We start from the raw sequence: 15928 nt of genomic DNA on the forward strand, positions 1-15928 counted from the left end.
CTCCTTTAGCGTGGGCTGGGTGTGTCCTCTATGCCAGGTCACACTTAAGTGATGGTCCAGGAGAGAAGCGCAACCTTTTCCCTACCAAGGACAGAATATTTCACACTCGTACGCTTTCCTAAGCTACCTGCAAATTCAGCCCTTCTCTGATACCGCTTTTCTGTGATGAGGATGTGTATTACAGGGTTTTACCTGTCTGAGCAGTCCCTTGCTGATTCACTTCCTCAACACAACAAAGTGGTAACCACAGGATTTTTGCCTGCCTGTGCAGTCCTTTATTGATACACTTCCTCAACACAATAAAACAGTATCCACAGGTCTTTTTTCCTATCCATGCAGACCTCCAGTAATTCACTTCCTCAACATACTAGAGAGGTATCCATGGGACTTTTTCCTATCTGTGCACACCCCCAGGAATTCACTTCCTCAACACACTAGAGCACTATCCATATGACCTTTGCTTATTTTTATTTGACCATGCAGATGAACAGTTGCCACCCCACAATGGATTGAGCAGAACATTCACAGGGCAGACATATGAATTGAACGAGATCGAACAAAGGCCTCAGATGAGCGAGCCAGATTAATTGAATGACCCACCTGACTGGGACTGATTGAATAAGATGAATGAATTGCGCTCGAAACACATTGCGATTGCAACCTCAAACATGTTGAACAAACAAGTCAGGCGAAACTGAATCAGACAAAACAATCCAAACTCAAACAAACTGAACAAACTGGTCAGATGGACTCACCCGAACAAAACAGGTGAGTAACCCCACTCAACTGAGCCGAACAAAACAGGTGAATAACCCCTGTCACGCCCTGACCTTAGTTCCTTTTTTTTGTCTCTATTTTGGTTTGGTTGGGGTGTGAGTTGGGGTGGGCATTCTGTTGTTTTTCTATGTTTTCTTTTCTATCCGTTTGGCCTGGTATGGTTCCCAATCAGAGGCAGCTGTCTATCGTTGTCTCTGAGAACCATACTTAGGTAGCCTTTTCCCACGTGGTGTTGGTGGGTAGTTGTTTCCCGTTTTGTGTTGTGTCACCTTTCAGGACCGTTTAGAATTTCGTTTGTTTCACTTTGTTATTTTGTATTTCGTATCCACAGCTGAGGCAGGCTCTCGGAGCGAACCACAAACTCTATACTATAAGTCAGAACTTTGATTACCTCTTTTTAAGTGGACACTTGTTTGTGCAGTTCATCCAATAAGACCCGTTATTACAAAGTAACACAGCTGAGCTGGTCCATGGAGCAACTGTCTTCCCAGTCTCAGTACACTCCTTTATGTTAATATCAACTATTTTTGGCTTCACGCCACTATGGTTTCCCACTCTAAATTCCTTCCCGCGGGCGGGCTTTCCCTACCCCTCCAAATCCTTTACCGATTATATTGGTGGCACAACTGTGAACGTTTGGTAAAATAATAATATCAGCCCCCACCAGGCTGTAGTCATAAGTACATTCATAATATTGATTATGACACTTCTTATCCAGGCATGCATCTAGATTACAATGTGTCTATTTCTTTGGTATAATGACTTCTCATGCTATCATTTCACAATATGCTACTGGAAAAACTCCCATAGTGGCTATATAAAGTTTGTTGCATACATACAATACCGTTCAAAAGTTTGGGGCCACTTAGAAATGTTGTTTTTGAAAGAAAAGCATTAAATAACATGAAATTGATCAGAAATACAGTGTAGAAATTGTTAATGTTGTAAATGACCATTGTAGCTGGAAACGGCAGATTTTTTATGGAATATCTACATCGGCGTACAGAGGCCCATTATCAGCAACCATCACTCCTGTTTTCCTAGGAAGTCCCTCAATTTTCCACATAAATATTGTAGATCTTTAACCTCGGATACAGGTCCCATCTCCCTTTCATTTGAAAATATTGGGTGCATTGAACTGTCAACATTTTGGCAGCAATCATATTTTTGGTTCTGATTGATCAAAGACTTCCAAATATATTTTTTAAATTGAGCTTGGAAGCCCATTGTTTAAAGAAACAATGTTTAGACTCAGGGTAGCCTAGTGGTTAGAGCGTTGGACTAGTAACCGGAAGGTGCCCCTGAACAGGCAGTTAACCCACTGTTCCTAGGCTGTCATTGAAAATAAGAATTTGTTCTTAACCGACTTGCCTAGTTAAATAAAATAAATAAAAATATGTCTAATCATTGGACCCAATGACTATCTGCGATGGCAAATGTATCATATAATGCTGTTTAGGTGTAACATTGCGGTCTGGAAAAAGCTCCTTCAAATGATTTTCAATTAGTAACTTCAACCTAGACACCGCCACAATGGAAAGAACAGGTGCAAATACTACCTGTACAATCTCTATTAGCTCAATTATCAGTCGTATATCGGCTTTGACTTCCAAACTCTCCAAAACAAATGGCAATATCTTTAGTAGGACAAGCATTTACCCAGATGTCTGTTTTAGTTGACCATCACTTGACGTTAATGTACTAACAGAAATTGAGGATGGCCGATCTCTAACATCTAGAGGGGAATAAGGGAAACCAAGACTAGCAGAATTCACTGAGTCCAGATCAATCTGTCCTTACACAACATGATGATTCAAAACACATTTGATTTCCTCTGGGGCTACGCCCTCCAGAATTACATGCATAATGTCTTGGAGTTTTTTTGTATGATATCAAAGGCTGGGAATTCAACTAACTTGCTCCTTCTATTGATCCCATATGTTGTTCTCAGGCTGTTGCGAAGCAAGTCCGTCTTTGCCTTTTCTATTTCATCACACTGTGACATTCTTTTCCAATGTCCTTTTAGTATATGCATCCTCATTGAAGTGTGACTGCATGTCCTCAAAAGAACACTCAGTGTCTGCACTTACTGTAGGCAAGGCCCACATCCTCTTTGATCCCTGCTAGTTTATGTTGTGCCAGGGTGTCTCCACAGAGATATCGCTTTCTCTCCATTAATAGTTAGCATTTTAACCCCACTGTACAATGCATCCATGTCTTGATTCTATTCAATATGATTTCAGAAGAGCACCGTCAACAATGTCACGAGAAAAAAAACTTTGCCTGCACACCTGGGGTCCCTTTTAAACCGTGGACATAATGCTTGGGTGTGATAAGAACTGTTCTAGACTTCTGACTAATGGTACATAGTAACATCATTTGTCTTTGATCCTCCACAGTTCATCCTGCATATGGTTTGAGCAAATTGGAATTTCCTCTGTGTCCAAACAGCTAAACTGCTTCTTAATAACACTGTCCTGTCTAAATGTTCTTGCAACACCAGCAAAAGGGTCAATGAAATTGTCAAAGATATTCATTGCATCTTTTTCAAGTTGACATGATGTGCATCCTGAATGCTTCTTTAGCACTGCCTCCATCTGCTTCCTGAGGTTGTCCAATAGTGATGATTGATACTGCTGTACCCCAGCAACAATGTCATTCATGCCTTTGAGAGAGCGAGAGCGATGGAGATGTCATCAATCATGGAGGTTGGAACACACCATGTATACCTATGATATTCAGATTTGCTAATGACATATTCATTAACATAAGGACATAAGGGATCTACAGTAGTAAGGTGGACAACCAAGCACTGAGAATGAACTCAACCATCACTGAACCACTACAAAATGCTCTGCATAATGTAACAAACCAAATGCTGTGCTCTGTTCAGAAAAAGCATCTTACCTGTGAGAGACGATGCTTGGCTCTGGCAGTTATCAGAAAAAGTAACTTGTTTCACTGCGACAGCTCCATGTTGGTCAATGCCCCTTTGCCCTTCATCGGAGTCAGATGTATGGAGTTGCTGACCAGTGATGCTGGAGTTAGCTAGAAGCTGATCGGGTTGAATGTTGTCCTGTGTACCACACAAAGAAACATTATTATTTGAGATTAGCTCTATTAGTGAAACTAAATACAATTAAGTGTTTTGTTACTATTTATCATTTTTTAATTTCACATTAACCCAGCTTTAGCCATAAGTCATTATAGCTAAAATTATCGAATAGCCTATGGACAGTATGACTTTGGTCTGTGTATCATCATCGTTCATTAAATTATTTTTGTAAATCCAGAGAACAAAAAAAAAAAGAAATGCTAGCTAACTACTTACTTGTTCCGGTGGTACTTGGCTGTCCTCCGACTCTATATTCCCCAGTGCATCCGTCAATACCACAGAGCAACTAGAAAGCAGGGCTGCGACTGTGCAAGCTATTGATATGGCTCAATAACAGTTTCAATGAAAAAGTCATAACAACTCAGCAGATAACGCACCGCCAAAGCATCTTGAACGTTACTAAAAGAAAACGCAAGTAAAAACGTTCCCACTGCTTCCGATGAAAAGGGCAGAAAGAACTGAAAATGATGTTCACAGGTGTTTATAATACGACCAAGTAATTTGATTGGAGTAGAGTACAAGAGCACTGGGACTTTTAACTATACATGTATCACTCCGCTTTTCAGGTGTTCTAAGAACCGTTAATTACATTAACAATCGGTATCTTAGATTGTAAAAAAAAAACTTCGCACCGCAAAGATGATCAATGTTTCCACAAATAACATTTGAGTTCAATTATGAATGGTCGTCGGGAGAGGACGGTAACGTGTAGACCTATACAAAGTAGCAGTAGCAAGCTAATGTGTAGGAAAATGTATATGTGGTGCTTGGCAACAGTCCAGTCCCAGACCAGTTGGGGAACTATGTGTGTTTGTGGAGCCAAATAAATGATTAAATAAATAAACAAATCATAATCTGCTGTCGCTTATTACTGTTCACTAATAAATTGCGCTCGTAGAACTGTTGTATAAAAGCAATATCACACTTGAGGTCGTGCTGTAAGGTCATGAAGCCACCCGCTGCTGGACAAAGGTAATTACTGGCTCTGTTGACAATGGAGAATCCCATGCATGGATACATTTTTGTTTAAATAACTGGCTGCAGTAAATCAAATGAAACTATTTTCGTTTTTAACAGTGAATCACTCAATCACCATGATGAAGGCTTTACCAGATATGTTCCCATCACCTGTGGTTCCACCGAAGAATTTGGGACATGCAAGTGAGGCATCTTCCTTGAGGTAAGAAATGTGTGCATGTATTAGAATTTTCATTACTTAAGTATAATATACAAAGGCTGTGAATTGTCTTTGTGGTCATATTTGTTTTCTCTCTTTGTGTTTGTGTCAGTCTGCAGAAGACCCCAACACATTTCTTCAGGCGAGCCCACTCTTCAGCCCTGTCGTGATTGTCTGCAAAACCAACTGCGTACTGGCCATTGGAACCATGCCTGTGGTGACCTTCCCAAAAGAGGACATCTATGCCAGCGTGACGTACCTCATGGCGTGTTATTGCGCCTTTCACCTCACATATCCCAAGTGCATTGCGACACTCCTCTCTGTGCTGCAGACAGAAGTCCATCCACAACCGGGACATGACTTCTGCATATAAAAAGGCTATGGCCGAGTGGAAAAGTTCATTACTAACTAGGGTTGCACAATACAATTATTTTATTTCCAGGCCCCAAGAACAGAACTGGGTGTATTGGCCCATCCGAGACCCAATCCGATAACCTTTATTAAATAGGCAGGGCGTTTGTTGTTTATTATAAGAAGGTTTAAAGCACTGTTACGTTTGTTATCTTCCCATTGGTCTTACGTTTTCACCTTGACCACCAATGGCCTTTGATGTTGTTGTTTTTGCATCCTTCGTTCTGCTCCTATCAGCCTCTGGATATACTGAGTCCTCAATTAAGAAGTGAAAAGAAATTAGATTCATTCTTTCTTTAAGCAAGCCAATATAATTTCTAGTAGTAGTACGAGTACATTTATCTCAGTCAGATTACTTATTTTAAGCACAATATGCTATTTTTATGTAAATTCCTGGGCATATTGACTTATTTCAAGGCGAGTGCAATAGCATTGGATTCTAAATTTAAGCACATTTTCCTACATATTGAGAAAATAATTCTCAAATATTTTCTTTATATCTAAACAAATGTACTTGGTTTTAGTGTAGCTGTACTGGTTTTAAGCTATATTTACTCAGCACACAGCCTTATTTCAAGATGATGGCACTGGCATTTGCTACATTTAAGCACATTTTCCTATACATTGAGAAAATAATTATTAAATATTTTCTTTATATCTAAACAAATGTACTTGGTTTTAGTGTAGCTGTACTGGTTTTAAGCTATATTTACTCAGCACACAGCCTTATTTCAAGATGATGGCACTGGCATTTGCTACATTTAAGCACATTTTCCTATACATTGAGAAAATAATTATTAAATATTTTCTTTATATCTAGACAAATGTACTTGGTTTTAGTGTAGCTGTACTGGTTTTAAGATATATTTACTCAGCATACAGCCTTATTTCAAGATGATGGCACTGGCATTTGCTACATTTAAGCACATTTTCCTATATATTGAGAAAAATATTCTTAAATCTTTTCTTTGTATCCAGACAAATAGCTTGTTTTTAGTCTGAACGCACTAGGTTAAAGATATCTGTATGTTCTTTGAGACTAGATCTTTTTACTTGTTTAACAAATCTTGGCAAGTTAAATTGTCCTGTTTTGCTTATTTTAAGTAATATTTCCTAATTTTATTGCTTTTTTTTCTTGTTTTGGGGAGCTGACTTTTTGCAGTGTAAAATGTAATTTGGAACGTGGAAAATACTATTGTTTAGGATATTGTAAACATACTGTACTTTAATAATAGGCTATATTGTTGTATGGGTGAAATGAAAAGTATTTTGTCATCTCTGCTTTGCCTAGCCCCATTGAGTAAAAAGCATTTCGTACAGCCCAACTATTTTGTTTCTTTTACAATTTAAACACATTTCTCATAGACAATGTAATTGTCTTAGGCAAACCCTTGTCATTATCAAGTCCCACATAGACCTGGGAGAAAAGGATCTGGCACTGAACTTGGTGGTAGTAGTTGTGTGTGTTTGAAGCTAAGGATCCCATCATATCACAGACATTTCACCATCTAGATTACAAGGGTTGGATTTGTGTGTTTGAAGCTAAGGATCCCATCATATTCCGGACATTTCACCATCTAGTTTACAAGGGTTGGATTTGCACTAAACAATTATGTCAACCCAAGACATGTACAAAATCCAGCATAATGATTAGCCTCATATACATTGTCTACTGATATCGTTTTTAAACTGAGAACATATAGCAGAATATGTAGACAATGTGTGAGTTAAGCTATTTTCTGCATAAGATGCACAATGTCAAAGGGTGCATTGCAAATGTCCGTAAGGCTAATGGGATCATACTGTAGGCCAGTGGTTTCCAACTCCGGTCCTCGAGAACCCCAACAATACACATTTTAATTGTATCCCCGGACAAATACACCTGATTCAACTTGTCAACTAATCATCAGGCCCTCTAAGTTGAATCAGGTACAATGGGGCAAAAAAGTATTTAGTCAGCCACCAATTGTGCAAGTTCTCCCACTTAAAAAGATGAGAGGCCTGTAATTTTCATCATAGGTACACTTCAACTATGACAGACAAAATGAGGGGGAAAAAATCCAGAAAATCACATTGTAGGATTTTTTATGAATTTATTTACAAATTATGGTGGAAAATAAGTATTTGGTATTTATGATATTTAACCATTTAAATATTGTGCATTTGATTACATTTGTACATCAAATGTGTAGCCAGGTTAATGCAAATTGTGAATGAAATGTGTGTCAAAACAAATGCAAGAAATCGTTCAGATTGAGAATCTATTTTAGCTAATGATTGATAGCTAGCTAGATCATACAGTATTTATTCTATTCTTGCTATCTATGGAATTGTAATATAACTAGCTTGACTTTTAGTTACTAATGAGCAAAGGCAATTATTCACGTCCACAAAGTATACATTCTTCTACAACCCTTTCCTGTCCTCCCCCTTGTGTCCTTCAACACAATTACACTAGGGCATCACATATCCCCTTTTCTTAATTAAGCAACATGCTTACATAGCACAATAACAACATCATGTGATGCTTTGGCTAATAACACAACTGGGCCATACATTACTGTGGTGTAAAACAAAACACTAGCTATGTATCCCCCAGTTACTCAACCACCTGTAATGACACGAATAGACTCTGCCCACCTAACTATTATACTGGACAAAAATATAAACCAAACATGCAACAATTTCAAATATTTTACTGAGTTACAATTCATATAAGGAAATCAGTCAATTGAAATAGATTCGTCAGGCTCTAATCTATGGATTTCACATGACTGGGAATAAAGATATGCATCTGTTAGTCACAGATACCTTAAAAAACAAGGTAGGGGAGTGGATCAGAAAACCTGTCAGTATCTGGTGTGACCATTTGTCTCATTCAGCGCGACACATCTCCTTCACATAGAGTTGATCAGGCTGTTGATTGTGGCCTGTGGAATGTTGTCCCACTTCCGGACAATGTCTGTGTGAAGTTGCTGGATATTGGCGGGAACTGGAACACGCTGTCGTACACGTCAATCCAGAGCATCCCAAACATGCTCAATGGGTGACATGTCTGGTGAGTATGCATTCCATGGAAGAACTGGGACATTTTCAGCTTCCAAGAATTGTGTACAGATCCTTACGACATGGGGTTGTGCATTATCATGAGGTGAAGGCGGCAGATGAATGGCTTGACAATGGTCCTTAGGATCTCCCCACGGTATCTCTATGCATTCAAATTGCATAAAATGTAATTGTGTTCATTGTCCGTAGCTTATGCCTGCCCATACCATAACCCCACCACCACCATGGGGCACTCTGTTCACAACGTTGACATCAGAAACCACTCGCCCACACGAATTAAGGTGTAGTTAACCAGGCAAGACAGTTAAGAACAAATCCTTATTTACAATGATGGCCTACCGTTAAGCAGTGGTTTAAGTGCCTTGTTCAGAGGTAGAACGAGAGAGGTTTACCTTGTCAGCTCAGGTATTCAATCCAGCAACCTTCTGATCACTGGTCTAATGCTCTAACCACAAGGCTACCTGCCACCCTGGTATACAGATAGATATACAGTAAATCCTATAATAACCATCATATTGTCTTCTTTTCCAGAACATCATGCCAAACATTAGCACATTGCGAAAGAACCCCAAGAATATATGGAAACGTTACTGCCAAGGGGCTGTCGGAGGTGAGGGACAAAAAGGCTGTCAGTTAGGCATTTGGGGTCCTCCACTCTACCTTGGTGGAGATCAAACATGGCATGTCTAGCTAACATTTTGCTTTCTCCTCACAGATGGGACCACTGCCACTGCCTCCTCCTAAACCACCCCAGCTGGACCCAAGAAACGTGTTCCGCCTCCTATGCCAACCTGTAAAAAGCCTTTCTTTTTTACCACTTTTTCATGATATCCAATTGGTATTTAGAGCCTTGGCCCATCACTGGAACACTCCTACAGACTTGAGAGAGGCCAAGGTTGAGAGCCACGCATCCTCCGAAAACACAACCCTGCCGAGCTGCTCCCTTAATCCGGAAGCCGCGCCAATGTGTCGCAGGAAATAGTGCGCCGCCTCATGGGTCTCCCGGTCTCAGCCAGCTTTGACATAGCCAAGCCTCGAACCTGGGTCCGTAATGACCTTCTCAAGCAGTGCTTTAGACCGCTGCACCAGTGTTTTTTTCCTACCCATTGAATCTGATGTACAACTGATGTAAGGATGTATCCAGCTAGCACAGTTTAGGAAATGCATGTTCTCTTTTTCTCAACAGGCCACAAAAGAAAAGGTACATTTAAAGTCAACAGTTCATTCTGTGGCCGATGCTAGGGGGGAGTTCCCTCCCACCAACGAGGACACACCGTCTTGGGTCCAGTGTGAAAACTGTGGTTTCACTTTAGTTTTGTGGGGTGGAACGGGGAAGAAGAGGAGGATGTACAATATATATATATATATATATATATGCATATGGTGTAGCTCTTGAAAAACAAATCAGTTAAAATATATATTTTTTATGTCTTGGGTGGAGGGTTATGTGTTATTCTAATGAAAGTTATATAGCCATATAAGAACATAAACACTGTGTGGTTCTCTCAATTCTGCATTAGATTAAAAACAACATTGTTCAAGTAAATATGCTCAACAGTAGAATGTTTACTTGATTCTAAGGCCAACTGAAAAGAAAGCAAAAGACCGGTTAGAATGATTATTTTCCTAATTACTTTTATGTTTAATGTTGATACTCACACTATTGCAATGAATGACTAATAATCAAAGATGGTTTAAATATAATGACAAGGCTTTTAAGGAAGCAAATACCACAACCTTTCGCTTGTTATTATGCTTTTTCTTGTTGGGATCTTGAGAACAGTGTACAAACAACTATCCACAGGGTGGCGACATTCTGTAAATAATGAGAATTGAGTCCCATGAAGTGGCAGGAGTCGATACTTCCATTGTTGATCGATAGAATTAGATGACAAATTGGTTTGTGGTCTTTCGGACGACAGTCAGTAACAAAGCTGTATCTTTGTCTTTCGGCGGATTTGGCACAACTGTACTGTGACTGGGGTCGGCATGGCAGATGGGTCAGATGGTAGTGTTAGGGCAATTGATATTGATGATGAAACCAATGATGATCAGCTAGTTACACCGGTTGTAAATAGTCGGAACAGGAGTAAGAGAAATCGCAGGCACTTGTTTGAAATTGAAAAGCGTTGTGGTAGCATTTGATAAAGAAGGACATCAAGACGAAGCAGCTGCATTATATGTGGGATGAGCTGTTGAGTGCTACATCCCGAGGTGTTCGTGCTGATTGTACGGAGACTGTGACAGCCGTTTAAATGGCGTCCCTTGAGAAAGCAAGAACAAGATGTATGTCAGGAGAAGTGCAGTATTATCATAAGGAGACGTTTACTTGGAATACGGAGGAGGAATGGAGGGGGAAAAGAGAGGCAGAGGAGGTCTAAGAGAGAGAGGGAGGAAGAGGGTGAGCTTGAGTCGGTTAAAAATGGCGGGAAAAAGAGAGCTGGTTTGTTAAAGGAGAATGGTAGAAAGTGTAAGCAGAGTGAGCTGAAAAGGAAGTGAATGAGGGTGAATTATCAGAGGTTCTAGGTGTAGTGTAGACTTGTACCGAGGGTCAGGATAAAGATGAGTCTGACAGTAGGAGTAAAGTTTTAGGAAAAAGTGGACCCTTGCCTTTTGACTGATCCATTTGTGGTTTCAGGGTGGATGAAAACAGTTGGGTGCTGTAGAATCGGTAAAGGTATCCAGAAGTGGTCTTGTGATAATTGTTTGTGTTTCTGCTGGTCAGAGGGAGAAGGCCCTCCGCATTAAACGAATGGGGGCAAGAAATGTGCATTTTTTTGCTCTCAAGAAAAGATAGCCATTGAAAGAAGTGATTACTGAGGTAACAGTAAATGTAAAAGTTGAAGGGGAAGATTCCCGGTGTTTGTGATGCTCGTCATTTGGTGCGACGCAGACAGGGTGGTAAGAGTGGTGAAACAGAATCATTGTCTGTTCTTTTGAGTTTTGATGTTGAGTCGTTGCCCGACAAAGTGATGTTAGGATATACAAGTTATCCTGTATGTGCAAAATACATTACGTTGTTACAGGTGTCAATCTTATGGGCATGTGGCAGCAGTGTGTAGGAGGGAGGTTCCTAGATGTGAGAAATGTGCAGAAGGGCATGTGGAATGTGTGGCATTGGGAAAAGTAGTGGTATGTGTTAATTGTAGGGGTGCCCATGGGACTGAGAATCAGAAATGTCCGGTGAGAGATGCAGTTTGAGGTTTCCAGGGTTAGAGTAGTGCAGAAGTTGTTGTATGCAGAGGCAGTGAATAGAGTAGAGGAAGATGGGTTAATGGGGAGGAGGGGTGTTAGTAGTAGATCTGTACCAGTACAGAGGGATAAACCAACAAGTGAAATATGTTTCAGTAAAATAGGATTTTTAACATTTAAAGCAATGGTTATCAACTGTACTGCAGGAATGGATTGTAAGTCACAGGAAATAGAGGTTGTGGTGGCAGCTGCAGTGAGGTATTTGGGTGTGTGAGACTTAACATCAGAAGAGTTACAGTGTGTATTAAGTAGTGGTGTCCTTTCAGGCTATTGGCCTGAAGTAGGACTAAATACATTTAAATAGTGGAGTATGGTAATTATTAAAACATATAATTGTGAGTGTAGTGTTAGAGAGATAGGGTATTTGTTCATTCATTCATTTTTTCAAGCAAAGTGTAAGGGAGTTGTACTCCAGTCCAGTAGGTGGCGGTAATGAAACATTTATTGGATGCCAACCGCCGTGAAACCGAATCGAAAAATAAGATCAATCGCAATGGGGGTGATGGAGGGATGAATAATGCTGGGGAAGCATTGAGTAGTGCGTGTTGAGAGTAGACCTGTAAAGCGCAGGACCCGTTTAGATAGAGGTCGGAGTAGAAGGTTCTAAAGTTATTGTAGTGTTCCCAGCAGCAGCAAGTACCGTTACATTTGACAAAATGAATGAGGAAAGCGATTGGGGTGATTGAGGATGCCAAACCGCTGAGTTATGAGAAGGTTCTGATCATTGCAAATCGTTTTGAAAATGAACTCACTAAATGGCAGTCGGGTGAAATGTCACATTCCTATGACTAAAATGAAGGGGGTTATTTTACTGGGATGCCATTGGATATTAGACAAAGAAGTGTAATGGGTTCGCACAGAAATATGTTGCATAAAGCCTACTTCATTATTCAATGTTTGTTATTTTTACTGCATCAGGGATAGCGTACACAGACTTTTCGGCTTTACAGTCTTCTTTAGAGTGTGGGTACAATTTCCTTTAATTCAAAGCAGCATTTGTAAAGAACAACAAATGAGCAGCAGGTGCTTCTAATCAGGGTTGACACTCATCTGCCAATCAGGAATGTGGCCCCTCTGGTCGACCTGCATACAAATTAGTCCCAAAAATATATAGAATGATAGGGTATGGGAGTACGAAGGGCAACTTACAAATCAACCGCCCAAGCTGTCCGCTCACCTAAACACGTCACATCAATTCACCACAAAGGACATCGGGCAAAGCCGCTGGGGCGACTCATAAACAATATGAAAAATCTGATATGGACAGTGTTCTAGTTTAACAGTCTAAAGGTGGCGCCTCTTCAATCTCAGGAGGCTGAAGAAATTTAGCTTGTCACCAAAAGCACTCACAAACTTTTACAGATGCACAATCGGGAGCATCCTGGCGGGCTGTATCACCGCCTGGTACGGCAACTGCTCCGCCCACAACCGTAAGGCTCTCCAGAGGGTAGTGAGGTCTGCACAACGCATCACCGGGGGCAAACTACCTGCCCTCCAGGACACCTACACCACCCGATGTCACAGGAAGGCCATAAAGATCATCAAGGACAACAACCACCCGAGCCACTGCCTGTTCACCCCACTATCATCCAGAAGGCGAGGTCAGTACAGGCGCATCAAAGCTGGGACCGAGAGACTGAAAAACAACTTCTATCTCAAGGCCATCAGACTGTTAAACAGCCATCGCTAGCATTGAGTGGCTGCTGCCAACATCTCAAATCTCTAGCCACTTAATAATTCAAAATGTAATGTAATAAATATATCACTAGTTACTTTAAACAATGCCACATTATATAATGTTTACATAACCTACATTACTCATCTCATATGTATATGTAACGGATGTTGGCGGTGGTGCGCGTTAAATAGCGTTTCAAGGGCCGCGGCTTTTGTGGAGCGATGGGTAACAATGCTTCGTGGGTGACTGTTGTTGATGTGTGCAGAGGGTCCCTGGTTCGGGTACGGGGACAGTCTAAAGTTATACTGTTACATATATACTGTACTCTATACCATCTACTGCCTATGCCGTTCGGCCATCACTCATCCATATATTTACATGTACATATTCTTATTCATTCCTTTACACTTGTGTGTATAAGGTAGTTGTGAAATTGTTAGATAACTTGTTAAATATTACTGCATGATCGGAACTAGAAGCACAAGCATTTCGCTACACTCTCATTCACATCTGCTAACCGTGTGTAAAATTTGATTCGATTTTTATCAAAATCCATGTTCAAAAGCAGTTGCATTGGCCGGGAATCGAACCCAGGACTCACCCTGCACGTCAGGCGATAATTCCTCCATCTAAACAACCAATGCCTTGTGAAAGAGAAATTAGCCCACCATCTGGAAATCATATCAGAAAGCTTGAATTTCAAGCGTATTGTCTGCTTTGAGGACTTGGTGTAAAATGTAAATAAGTCTTCCTTCCTCCCCGTCGGGGAATTGAACCCCGGTATCCTGCGTGACAGGTGGGGATACTCACCACTATACTGACGAGGGACAAGTTGCTACATTTTCCCCTATTATAGTAAAAAACTATGGAGGTCCGTAAGGGCTCTTCGCTCGGCTGGCATACCATATTGTTTCTTCAATGGTGGCTATAGTGCTGACCAGTTATAATGCACAGGACGGTGGGTCGGCCGTGTGAAAAACGTTGGAGTGTTGGGTGCTAAGCCTAAATTTGGAGTGTTGGGAGTTAACCCTAACCCTTCTCACAAAAACATCTGTAGTGATTGAAACAATTGGACACGTCCATGTTATCGGTTTTGCTCCACTCCGCTCACGGGCCCCACAAAAGTAGTTAGAAGTTAAGGCATTGTTCTACATAGAACATTTGTTGTCACAAACTCAAAACTCAACAGTTGTCACTGAAGAGTTGGATATTAGTTTCCCATTTAACAAATAAAGCCTTGCACAAAGTAAATCAACTCACGCACTGGAAATCTACAATGGATTCACAAAAGTCTGAGAAGACGTAAATGTCCAGACTGTAAATGAAAGGACTCACAGACGTTTCAAGAGGCAGCTGAGAATTCTACCATAACTAAATATTTCTGGATAGCCTCTGGGGTTTGCATACTTGTCAAAAATCCATGTTCAAAAGCAGTTGCATCAAACCCAGGACTCACCCTGCGCGGCAGGCGAGAATTCTACCACTAAACAACCAATGCCTTGTGAAAGAGAAGTTATCCCACAGTCTGGAAATCATATCAGAATGCTTGAATTTCAAGAGTATTTTCTGCTTTGAGGACTTGGTGTAAAATGTAAATAAGTCTTCCTTCCTCCCCGTCGGGGAATTGAACCCCGGTCTCCCACGTGACAGGAGGGGATACTCACCACTATACTGACGAGGAACAAGTTGCTACATTTTACCCTATTATAGTAAAAAACTATGGAGGTCCGTAAGGGCTCTTGGCTCGGCTGGCATACTATATTGTTACTTCAATGGTGGCTGTTATTCTACAAAAATGCAGCTGTTATTCTGGCTGCACTTTTTGACATGACTGTAAATTAGCTGTCGTTGGATCACGAGCAAGCAAAGGATAAGAACGTTGCCAGCCAGTATAGCAATGGAACATTTAGAACAAACTCATTGCATAAAAGGATATATAAATATATATACATATATCCTCCAAACACACAACTTTGAGGGCATTATCACTTTTATACAAATGGTTTACCAACATCTTCAAATAATGACTGACATATTTTCATTAAATACATTATTTTGATTCATTTATTCATACTATTTCATCTTTCCACAATATATAGTCCCAACACAAGTCTAGGGTTGCTACCCAAGCCGGCTGGTCGTTCGTCCTATCGGTTACTAGAGAGCAATTCAGAATTTTTGTTCTGTATGTAGTTGAAGTCGGTTCACATGCACACTCCAACACCATTTACAAACGCAGTATTTGTGTTTAATGAGTCTGCCAAATCAGCGGCAGTAAGGATGACAACACGTTATACTGATACAGTTGAAGATGGAAGTTTTCATACGCCTTAGCCAAATACATTTTAACTCAGTTTTTCACAATTCCTGACATTTAATCCTAGTAAAAATTCCGCTTTAGGTTAGTTAAGATCACCACTTTATTTTAAGAATGTGAAATGACAGAATAACA

The 15928-nt window shown here is 40.5% G+C and overlaps 1 protein-coding gene and 1 long non-coding RNA gene across 2 annotated transcripts in view; one reads left to right on the top strand and one right to left on the bottom strand.

Annotated features, from left to right (window-relative positions):
- Positions 1-4286, bottom strand: part of LOC118396320 (la-related protein 1-like) — a 148093-nt gene extending 143807 nt beyond the window's left edge. Inside the window, exons 1-2 of the mRNA XM_052465287.1 lie at positions 4109-4286; positions 3685-3853 (exon numbers count right to left, since the gene is read on the bottom strand). The gene's annotated coding sequence lies outside the window, so the exon portion shown is untranslated. The remainder of the gene's footprint in view (positions 1-3684; positions 3854-4108) is intronic.
- Positions 4287-4451: 165 nt separating this feature from the next.
- LOC118396322 (uncharacterized) lies at positions 4452-6789 on the top strand. Its single transcript, XR_004828170.2, has 3 exons — positions 4452-4864; positions 4970-5072; positions 5182-6789. It is a non-coding gene; the product is annotated as an uncharacterized LOC118396322 (long non-coding RNA).
- The last annotated feature ends 9139 nt before the right edge of the window (positions 6790-15928 follow it).

The sequence above is a fragment of the Oncorhynchus keta genome, chromosome 17 (genome assembly GCF_023373465.1).
Source record: "Oncorhynchus keta strain PuntledgeMale-10-30-2019 chromosome 17, Oket_V2, whole genome shotgun sequence".
Lineage (NCBI taxonomy): Eukaryota > Metazoa > Chordata > Actinopteri > Salmoniformes > Salmonidae > Oncorhynchus > Oncorhynchus keta.